The 12,317-nt window shown below is 41.0% G+C and overlaps 1 protein-coding gene across 16 annotated transcripts in view; it reads right to left on the reverse strand.

Moving 5' to 3' along the window:
* LPP (LIM domain containing preferred translocation partner in lipoma) overlaps positions 1-12,317 on the reverse strand; it is a 669,728-nt gene that overhangs the window by 227,222 nt on the left and 430,189 nt on the right. The gene's annotated exons all lie outside the window — the stretch shown is intronic.

Here is a 12,317-nt window from a genome sequence, read left to right on the forward strand (position 1 = left end):
ATGTGCCACTAAGTCCCCTGGATATCCAGGAGGTTTTATCTTTAACAGATTTGGTTACTCATCATTTTATACCTGTGCTATAGGCATCATCAGATGCGTCTTAACTTTCCCATCATAGTGTCTGGGATACGGTACACAGTAAACAAATATCTGAGGAAAAGCAGGAATGAGAGAAGAAATAACTCTTCCCAAGCAAGTACGCAGAGAAGAAGAGATACTTTTAAATACATATGGATTGGCACGGAAGGAAGCTTCCGGGCCCCTCACGTGCTTTGGCCCCTTCTGCTGTTCTGAGAGGGGCCTCAGCAAAATTGTTGTGTCTTTCCACTCTGACTACTCTCTCTCTGTCACACACTCAGGTGGGGGGGTAGTGTTGGAATGATCTCGGAAATCTGGGGTTTGTTTAGGCGAATTTCTCTCAAGGATACATTTAGTTGACTATTGTGCGACTACATAGTCTCCAGTCACTGTGGTATGTGCGTAGGCCATTGCCAGTTATCACTGGGGAGCAATGACCTCCTGGAAAACTGTACGTGCCCCTGGGCCCACTAACTCTCCCAGCTCTGGGACTCAGAGATATGGAGCTAGAAATCCTGTGACGTGAATGTTTCTTGCGACACCCTGTGTGTGGATTATGCCAGTAGAGGAGAGAAGCAGGGTGTGAAATGTGTGGAGCTAGAAAGTGTGGGCCGAACATTCTACCAGTCATCAGATGTGTAACAGTATGCACGCAAGGAGGGCTACGTGGGACTCAGTGATGCAAAGGGTGTTGCCTTCTCTGAGGAGGAGTGTGTGCAGCCATGTACTGGAAGCAATTATAACTGCACCACTGCCTTGATTTTCCCTCTCGGACATGAATTTCACAACATAAAGTCTGCCAGTGTATGAACTTACAACAGCACAGGTAGTTTTCTAACATAACAGCTGACAAATGAAAGAAACTTGACAGCAGTTTCCCCCAATTTGACAATCTCCTTAAGTTCTACAACATTACTGATAAAAAGTTGTGAAGATAACGGGAAGTTTTCCAAACTTTTGTTTTGTTGTTTTTGAGAGAGAGTGCAGGGGAGAGGGGCAAGGGAGACCGAGAGAATCCTCAGTATGGCCCCACGCTCAGTGCAGAGCCTGATGCAGGGCTCGATCTCACGACCCTGGGATCATGACCTGACCTGAAATCAAGAGTCAGACACTCAACTGACCGAGCCACCCAGACGTCCCCAAACTTGTAATACTAAAACAATAATAACAATAATAATAATAACAACTTTCTATCAACCATGTTAGAAGGAAAGAAGGAAGACTTGAATTATCTTTGTATGCTCCCTAAGGAGAATATTACAAAATTAGGTTGCACAGAAAAGTGACCAGAGACAAAATGTAAGACAGAGTCACTGGGTATTTAATTAATTTCTAATTGAAATATTTTTTTTCTGAATTTTGTATTTTTTATCATATTTCATGGCTTTTTATACATTTAAAATAGGTGCGCTTGCTTTTTTCATTTATAATAAATATTCATTTTTTACATACTTTGTATGGGAGAAGTTATGTCCGCCTAAAATTCTCCTGTTGAAGTGCTAACCCCTCGGACCTCAGAATGTGACTGTATCGGGGGACAGCGTCTTCAAAGAGGCAGTTAACTGAAATGGGAAGGGCTGGGAAGAAGCAAAATTTTAGCCTCCAGGGCTGTGAGAAAATAGATTTACGTTGTTTAAGCTGTCCAGCCTGGGCACTTCATTATGGCAGCCTTAACTAGTGCAATGATTTTCTAGCAATAATTTTGTATTTTTTTAACAGCAAGATTTCTCTTTTTTAATATATTTTTTAATGTTTCTTTATTTTTGAGAGAGAGAGACAGAGAGACAGAGAACAGAGGAGGGGTAGAGAGAGGGGGACCGAGGATCTGAAGCGGGCTCTGTGCTGACAGCAGAGAGCCCAACATGGGGCTCAAACTCATGAACCACGAGATTGTGACCTGAGCCAAAGTTGGAGGCTTAAGCGACTAAACCACCAAGGCACCTCACTAATTTTGTATTTTTTACACAGGTGTCCTCAAAGTTATAAGCTTCAAAGCTTTAGGTCCTAAAAAATTTGAATGTATCTCAACACACACACATACACACACGTGTGTGTGCATGCACACACACACACACACACACACACACACACAATAATCTCACTATTCACTGTTGGGTATACTAAGCAATGTAACCAGGGCCAATGCCATTTTGTCAGAGATCCTTACTTTTTTATACATACTTCTTTTTAGACACTTTCCATTTTGAACAATTTTATTGTAGTATCTATCACATGCTTCATAGAATTGAATCATTTAATCAAAATGTTTATTTGGCTTCTGAGGTTTGTGTAACCTTATCATGTATAGAGTCACTATCTGAAGACTCTTCCCAGAATACTAAAGAATGCTAGATATCAGCCCAAGCCTTTTATTCAGTGTCTTGTTGAACAAATTCCCCATTTTTCAATCTAAATGTTAAGCAATAGCAAGGGGCATTCTGCAAACAGAATAGTCGAGAACTGCAATTTTCTTTTAGTTCCACGTGTTTCCTGCTATGGGTTTTATTACAGACAAAGAACGAGGAGTCTATGGTTTACATGGTGTGCAAAATTGGGAAGTGTCTTACTTCTCTACAACTTTGTCATCATCTGTAAAAGACAATAATTATTCATCATCTGCCCATCCCAACAAGTTCTTTGAGAAGCACATAAGACAATGGGTATGAGAATGCGGTGAATTAAACTGTTTCCTGTTATTTTATCAAAGGCAATCATAAAGTACCTATCAATGTAGATACAGAGGCCTCCCTGATCACCCAAATTTATAGTTCTACTTTGCTATTCAGGCCTTGGACACCCTCTGGATCTTAATTTCTTGTGAGTAGGTAAGATGGCTTCTTAGAAAAGCAAAGGCAACACATTTATTTGATCTCTGACAGCCTTAAAAAAAACCTGTGAACTCCCCAGTCATTGAGCAAATATGTTGGGGTAATTTTGTTTGAGACTACTTGTTAAGTTTGTTTTAGTTTCTAGAACTTCTTTTTGACTTGTCAATTAGGTAACACTCAAAATGGAAAACTAGGCTAGGCTTCTGGTTTTTTTTTTTTAATTTTTTTTAACGTTTATTTATTTTTGAGACAGAGAGAGACAGAGCATGAACAGGGGAGGGGCAGAGAGAGAGGGAGACACAGAATCTGAAACAGGCTGCAGGCTCTGAGCTGTCAGCACAGAGCCCGACGCGGGGCTCGAACTCACGGACCGTGAGATCATGACCTGAGCCGAAGTCGGACGCTTAACCGACCAAGCCACCCAGGCGCCCCTAGGCTTCTGTTTTTTAATAGGGAATGCTAACATTAAGTATGGATATAGCATGGAATAAGAGTATATAAAATAGAAACCAATGACTCCCTCGGCGGATAACCTCTTGCTAATGAAAAGGGTCTTTCTAAATATGATCCATGTAGTGTAAAACACTACACAACACAACACAAAACAAAGCAGCGGAACACTTGTGTTTGACTCCCTATTAATAGCCTGCTACTAGAACTCACAGAACAACCACAGAAGGCTGAACAGTCCAGGCTTCTCACATGATCAAGTTCACACTGCCCTGGTTCTCCAAATAAGGTTTTCCAAACGAACTTGGCCTAGGCTTGTTCATTTGGCATTTCTCCTGTAGGAATGCAACTCAGTGTTCTACCCAAGGGCTTCAAGAATGACAATTGTTAAGATATTTATTTAGTTATTTAATCAATCCTTTCTCAGGACAGGCTTATTTTGAGTCAATGGCAACTGCTCTTAGTGAATAGAACATTTGTTTTGTTTGATTGACTCTAAACTTCAGACATAAGTGGGCTGGATTTTACAGCTTATTTTAAAATTTTCTTTCCCCTGACCCTTTTCTGATGAGCCATTCAATGATGTTGCAAATTATTCATGCAAATATACAAAACAATGTCACCATGTTACTCTGGGCATTTGGCAGGGAGTTGAGGCGTTTGGGCGACTTTATATCACCCTTGAAAAAACTGGCCACTGTTGGTTTTGCTAAAGTCTTCTCACTTGGAGACACCATGCTGTGGCAGTAGGCTGGCTCTGAGGAGGTCTTCAGCTTGTCTCGCACCTCTCAGAACTCAGTAGTACTTTCCTCTCTGAGGTTAAAGTCATTCTGCTTAGCCCCAGTCCATGGCCCACCCATCACACCCCTCACTCTGCCACTTGCTTCAAAAATGCCTGGCAGGCCGACTGGCAGATAAAAAATGAAAAGAAGAGCGTAAGACTTCTATTAGAAAAAAATAATCAGGAAATTTTCCCAGCAGATAACCTCTCAATAGCTTTATTTTATTTTAACTTAATTTTAATTTTTAAAAAATGTTTGTTTATTCATTTCTAAGAAAGAGAGAGAGACAGAGTGCAAGTGGGGGAGGGGCAGAAAGAGAGGAAGACACAGAATCCGAAGCAGGCTCCAGGCTCTGAGCTGTCAGCACAGAGCCCAATACAGGGCTTGAACTCACGAACCATGAGATCATGACCTGAGCCGAAGTTGGACGCTCAACCGACTGAGCCACCCATGTGCCCCCCGGCAGCCTCATTTTAGTAGAGGGATCCTCAGCAGCTTGGCCTATGGGACTTGCTCAAGACAGAAGAGAACTGGATGTAAGATGTAAAGGTGGATCGCTACACATCAGTATGAATTTTTGTAAATATCTTTTTACAAAGAGGAAGTATGGTATAATGGCTAAGAGCTTTGGTCACGTGCTCTTGGACAAGTAACCTAATGCATTTCTATCTCAGTTTCCCACTCAGTAAAAAATCAGGGTATTAATGGCATTTTCTTTGTATGTGTTTTGAGGGGACTAAATGAACCAATGTACATGAAGGCATCACATAAAAAAATCATGATTTAACTAGGGTGATCTCTAACATTGACACTTAAGAGCCGTTTTGGGTGATTTCTAGCACTCCCACTTAGAAATAGGTTGTAAAACTTCAGAATGAAAGTACATTTTGCCACTAATAGCGTTTTAAGCCTGAAGGTCTCCAAGTGATTTAAAATTGCTGAAGGGGACATGGGCTCCAAGTCGTTAAAATTCACATAGAACATAAAACATTGGGTTAGGTGTTACTTACCTACTAACTTTGGCCAGTAACACACGTTATATTAGGGTCTTCATTATGCATGCTTGTCTTTATGCTACCACATGCAAAGATATAAGTGAGCCAGTTTTGAAAGTGGTCTTACTTTTAGAAGCCGATGGCTATAAATGTGGAGGATCAGAAAGGCAGTCAATTAATATTGAAATTAATCTAAGTCCAGGAAGAACCTTTGGTTCCCCAGCTTTTAGAGGTTCTTGGCGATTACACAATCTAATCTTGTCTACTTTCCCCACTCCTCATGTCCATCAATTCAAGACTAATAGAGGTCAGACCCTACATAAAGCCTGGCAAAATTGACCCACGCTTTCACTCTCTGAAGATCACTACAACTTGTTCAGGACCTTTCTTTTAGCACTGTTACAGTTTGTGTTTTATGAGAGCTTGTGGCCCATACATATATGATCATGGGGGAAAATGATCTATTCTCAAAAAAAAAAAAAGTGGGGACATTAGCTCTATTTTTTTAAAATAATACTTCACACTAATGAATAAGAAGTTAAGAATGGTCAGTGACCAGTGTCACCAATAATACGGATCTGATCTTCCCTATCGGGGAAGACGAGCTAAGTTTTAGTTGGTTTTAGGTGATTTTTGTATGTCCATTGACATCTAGAAAAATAGCATGTACATGGGACATGTTATGTATGGAAAGTAAAATTTTAAGAAAATAGTTCTATGTAGCTATCTATGTAGCATTAGTAATTATAACTAAAACACACATACCTCATCAATATTTTTTCCTGAGTAATTACGGTATAACTCACATATGCTTGGTAGTACTAATGGAATAAACAATGTGGCCAAGCTACATATGCCCCTGTCTAGACAGAATTACTGTGTAGGCAGCTCGTGAGCAGCTCAGGCAGCCCTTAAGATGTCCCAGTGTTGGTGTTGGGAAAGCAGATATCTATTGATACACATTCTGCACCATTTACACAAAGAACCACTATGGAGAACGCAAAGTATCGCAGAAGTTATTTCAAGGCAAAGGGATAACTGGAAAAGGACAGAGAGGAGGGTGAAAGAAAACCAAGCCGATAAGAAGCACATGTCAAGGTGAGCAACACTTGATGTAAACAGGAAATCTCAAAGAACTGATGTCATTATTTGTCTTTTATCGGTGAAATTGCCATGGTGGTGGAGGAAGGGCTGGGGAGGGGAGACCAGATGAGGAGACCAGACAGATCCCAGGCTGCTGAGAAGAATGCCCCTGCGAATGAAAATACGGACGCTGTGCCTGAAACAGGAGGAGGTAAAACCTTCATCCCTCACCCATGTCTGCAGTGTCCCCGATTATATAGTGTTCAGTCTTTAAGTGGTCAGGTGCCACGGAAACATGTAGTGGTGTCACCCTGTATCTTTTTTGGCTAAGAAATTAAAATTGGATGTTTGTTTGTTTGTTTGTTTTAAACATGCAACTTTAGTTCTTCCCCAAAACTCATAAGTCTCAAGCCATTACTGCTTGCCCTACATTCCACTGCTTGCCTAAAACTTTCCCTGACACTGGAGAGAGGAAGTGGTGTGTCTACTGTATTCACTTCTCATTCAATAACCACCCCCCTCCTCTGCCCCTGGAGTGGAGGCTGGGAGTCTTGCTTCCGTACACAACAAAGAATGTGGAGGTACAACTCCATACCAATAAAGTGGCTTCGTGTTTCTTAATATAAAAGTTCCTCTGTTGACAAATGAGAAAGTTTATGAGCCCATCTTTTCAATAGTTTTAAGGGAAACCGCAGAAGCACCAGAGCCTAACAAATCTTCCTGCATCCATTCTGATCTTACGCGGTGGCTGGGATTATCTTAAAACAAAACCAGACCCTACCGCTCCCTTGCTAAAAATGCTCCAGTGAATTTTCATTCCATTTAGGATCAACACAAACTCCTTATCGTGGCCCGTAAGATATGGACCCTGCTTACCTCTCCCATCTCATTTTATTGCATTCTCTTCCACCGACTATGTTCCAGCCACATTGGCTGTCTCTCTATTCTTATAAATGTCACGTCAGAGGACTCATCCTTTCTGCTCTTTGCTTGGAATGGTCTGCGTCCAGATCTTAGAAGATGTGGCTCCCTCATGTTATTCAGGTTTCAGCGCAAATGTCATCCTTTCAATGACTTTCCTAAGTTGGCCACCTAAATCAATCTCTACCTGGATATTAAAAATCCTTCTCTGGGGGCAGCTGGATGGTTCAGGTGATTAAGTGTCTGACTTCAACTCACATCATGATCTCATGGTTTATAAGTTCGAGCCCCACGTCAGGCTCTGCCCTGAAAGTGCAGAGGCTGCTTGGGATTCTCTTCTCTGCCCTCCCCTCACTTGTGCTCTCCCTCTCTCTCAAAATACGTAAACTTAAAAAAATTCCTTCTTTTTATTTTATTCTGAGCAAGCGTCACTGCCTAAAATTATGTCTTATTCCTTATCTTTTGGGAAAAAATAGAATATAAGCTTTTAAGAGGAAAGCAACGTTTTTTTTTTTTAAGTTTTCTTAAATGTTTATTTATTTTTGAGGCAGGTAGGGAAGGAGGCAGAGATAGAGGGAGACACAGAATCTATAGCAGGCTCCAGGTGCTGAGCTGTTAGCACAGAGCCTGATGCGGGGCTCAAACTCACAAAAAGTGAGATCATGACCTGAGCCAAAGTCGGACGTTCAACTGACTGAGCCATCCAGGCACCCCAGGAGAAAAGAAATCTTAATCTCATTCTGTTTCTCACTCTAACCCCAGCACCAAAACAAAATGGGCAAGAAACAGTTTTCGATAAAGGGACAAATGATCAAATGAAGCCACGTGGTACCGTCCAATAAAACTGAGTTCTTCTGCTTTAACACTTAACTGTTTATATTCATGAAAGTTTATAAATGAAAGCTTCTGGATTGGGAGAACTACTTAATCTCTGCAAGACTCGGTTTTTATCAGCAAAAGATAATAGTCCCTTTTAAAAGTGTTAGTGTTACTGAGAAGACTGTGTGTGTTAATTCATGGAAAGTGCTTAGCACAGTACCTGACATAAATGTTCAGTCATACAGCTTTAAAGTATTTAATAATCCCATCTGTCACTTAGGATTTTTGGTCTCCCTTCTGTAGCCTAAATCCTTCCAAATATTATAATGATCTCTTACGTAGGTGCGGTATCTTAGAGTCGAAAGTACCTCCACGTCTGTCACCATACATAACTTGCCTTGCAGTCTGAAATTCAAACTGAGGTTTGATTTCCAATCCCTAAGTCTTTCTACCACAATAGACAATACATGGTGAGGAAAGGAGGGGCAGGAAGCTTAGGTAGAGGGAGGTGGGTAGAGTGGAAAGTATAAAATTTGGAACACTCGACTTAAAGTGGGCGTCGTACGTTGGAGGACCTCAGAGCTTTGTACCCTTTCCCACATAATAGTACTCTGGATAAAAGGTTATCAGAATGATTCTGTGCCCAGCACTTACTCATTCATTGACCAATGCATCTTTTCCAGGATTTACTGCTTGCCAATCAATGTTCGCTACATAGCAGTTAACAAAACAGACAAAAATCTCTGCCCTTATGACACATTCTATGGGGAGAGAAAGAACACAGGATTAAAATATATCAATGTCAGCTGCTGATAAATATTACAGGGGAAAGTAAAGGTGAATAAGGGCATTTTAGGGCCGATATTTTTTAGGGGAGGTATTTTTTGTAGGGTGCTCAGAGAAGACTTCTCCAACAAAGCAGCATTTCAGTAAAGTCCTGCAGGAGGGAAGAGAACGAGCCATGTGGCTATCTGGGGAAAAGCATTCCAGGCAGAAGGTCAGCAAAACAAGTGCCCTGAAACACGAGTGTGCCTGCATAGAGGGTGGCTGGAGCGGGGTGAAGGAGGGAGGAACAGATGAGGTCAGAGCGCTGACAGGGGACAAACAGAGTCAGGCCTTGTAAGCACTAAGCCTGCTTGTCTCAAACAGAAGTCACAGAGCTGGGAAACTGCTGGAGCGTTCTAAGCATGAAAGTAAAATAACGACTGAAACAGGATCCCTTTGTGTCGAGAACAGGCTGACGTGGGACCAGGATGGGAAGGCCACAGCGGGAAGAGGCCACTGCAGTAACTCAGGCAAGGCAGGAGAGTGAATCCACCAGGGTCCTGGCAGGCAGGGGATGTGGGGAGAAGGGAGCAGATTTTTGACAGACTTTCAAGGGGGAGATGAAAGCATGTGCTGTGTGAGAGAAGGAGAAGAGTCCAAACAACTTTGTGTGTTAGGCCTGAGCTCCGACAAGAGCAGACCCCGTCATGACTGAAAGGTCAACAACCATGTGTGGGAGGAGCAGGCTTGGATGAGGGGGAAATCAAGAGGTAATATGCCCCTTAGTGATGAGAAAAGCTTCACTACACATAACACTGTGCCGGAAGGGACAGAGACAAGAGCAGTTCAAGTTGACCACAGCAAGACAGAAAACGATGATGATGTAGGCTGGGAAATTAACCTCACTAACTAAAACAGAGTGCATCTAAATGAAGATTAATCTACTGGTGATACAAGCTAGGATCTAAAGACTAGATGAGACTGGGAACACAGCGGAAATAAAAAAAAAAAAAAAAACAGCAACAAAAACACACCTATTAAAAAAATACCACTTTAACAAGTCTTAGTAATAGGAAGTGTATGCAACTCCATGTCAATTCAATAATTCAAGTTATTTCACTTACTGATAGATTGATCAATTCATGCATGAGTGAGTTCCTGTTACATGCACCGTACTATGTTAGGTACATAAAAACAAAACTGGGGATGCCTGGCTGGCTCAGTCAGTGGAGCGCGCAACCTTGACCTTAGGATTGTGAGTTCGAGCTCCACGTCGGGTATAGAGATTACTTCAAAAAAGAAAATCTTACAAAAAAAAAGAAACAGAACCAAAATAGATACGATTCACACCCCTGAAGAACATAAATGTCTACTTGAAGAGACAGACCTATAAGGTAATTCAAATCCAATGGGATGTGGAGATGTGGAGAAATTGGAATGCTCATGCACTGCTGGTGGAAAGGTGAAATGGTAGAATTCCTTTGGAAAGCAGTCCAGCTGCTTTTCAGAAGGTTCATCAGCGAGGTCACCACATAACCCCACAATTTCCACACTAGGTATATACCCATGAGAGCTGAAAACAATGCCCATATAAACATATGTATCCAAATATAGATGGTAGCATTACTCATAATAGCCAAGGAAGAAAAGAAAACCAAGTACCCATCAACTGATGAAAGAATGAATATAATGTATGTCTGTACAATTTAACTTATTCAGCAATAACAAGGAATGAAGTACTCATAAGTATGACAACATGAATGAAAACTTGAAAATATTATGCTAGGAATCCAATCACCACAGACTACCTATTGTTTGAATCCAAATATCCAGAAATTGCAAATCTACAGATATGGAAACTAGATCAGTAACTACCTATGTCTGGAGGATTTGAGGAAAATGGGGAGTGTTCATAAGTACTTGGTTTCAGGTTGCCTCGGTGGCTCAGTCAGTTAAGCGTCTGACTCTTGGCTTCAGCTCAAGTCATGATCTTGTGGTTGTCAGACTGAGCCCCATGTCGGATCGGACTCTGTGCTGGCAGTGTGGAGCTGCTTGGGATTCTCTCTCTCCCTCTGTCTCTGCCCCGATCCCACTTGTGCTCAATACATACATACATACGTATGTACGCACATAAATAAATAAATGCACTTGGATTCTTTCCGGGGTGAGGAGACTGTGATGATGGTTGCACAATTTGGTGAATATACTAAAAATATTGGATCAAACTGTACATTTTCAGTGGATTAATTCTATTGTATGTGAATTCTATCTCAATAAAGTTATTATACATTTAAAATACCTACTAAGATGCATGTTACAGTCAAGGAAGAAGAAAAATGTTATGAGAAAATTCAGAGGAATGACAATAATGTGTGGGGATTAGGTGAATGGTCAAGCTTCTCCAAGAGTCAATAATGGAGATAGATCTTGAAGGCTCAATAGAAGTTTAGCAGGTGGGGAGAAACAGGAGGGATGTAGAATCCATTCTGCCAAGTAGCAGGATAAATTTTGGTTTCGATATTTAATTCTTTCCTTCCCTGAAATTACCACCAACTATTGCAACAGCTTCCAGCTCAAGAGTCTAGATCTACTGGGTCAGGAAGAATAGTTGAGAAATATTCAAGAAGTTTCCATGATAGTCTAAATATTGCAAAGCCCTTCCCATATTTTGGTAAGATGTCAGTTAACTTTTTCTGTAAAGGACCATGCAGTAAATGTTTTGGGCTTTGAAGACTATACACCCTCTGTTGCAACTCTCAATTCTTCCACTGCAGTGGGAAAGCAGTCGTAGGTAATACATTAACAAGTGGATGTGGCTGTATTCCGATACAACATGATCTAGAAAACAAGGTCGTGTGTGAGATTCAGCCCATGGGCTGCAATTTGCTGGGTCTTGGTCCATATCCCCCAGTCTGCCTTCCTGAACTCTCTTCCAGTTCTCTGCTGGTCACTAGAAATGCTCCTGCCTCTGCAGGGATCACTAGCATCAGTTATTTCCCAGAAGGCCTGCTTAATTAATACTCCATTGTTCTTTTGAATGGGATGGATAGCAGGATTGAAAACTTGGTTTCCTCTGGTAAAAAAATTATGAGTATCATAATAGTAACTATCCCAATTTTTGTTAAAGATGGCGAGTACACAGCCACGAGTAACATGTAATATCTAACAGATCCATAAAGAATGCAACTAGCATTCTTACATTCTCTGTCTACATTTTTCACAATAATCCCTAAAGACACATCAAAAATAAACATGGTGTCTATGGTTGGGGAGATATAAATACACCATATATTTATGAAGACTGAATAAAAGGGGATCTATTATCTTGAACTTAGATTAGGATATTGTTTCAACTCCATAAATCTTCATATAATGTTGACTGAATCTTGGGTTTCAAATAATGTTGAATATATGTTATGTCTCAGAAACACAACTCTAAAGATGTACTCTCCAAACTCTTGGGCCCAAGGGATATTTGATATTTGGATAACTACTATGAACGAACACATGTAAACACAGACAGCTATAAATGGAGGCAAGTGATATGGGGTGAAAGAATTCTGGGCTAGCAGTCAGAAGACCTATGTTCTTTCTCA

This window comes from Acinonyx jubatus, chromosome C2 (assembly GCF_027475565.1).
Source record: "Acinonyx jubatus isolate Ajub_Pintada_27869175 chromosome C2, VMU_Ajub_asm_v1.0, whole genome shotgun sequence".
Lineage (NCBI taxonomy): Eukaryota > Metazoa > Chordata > Mammalia > Carnivora > Felidae > Acinonyx > Acinonyx jubatus.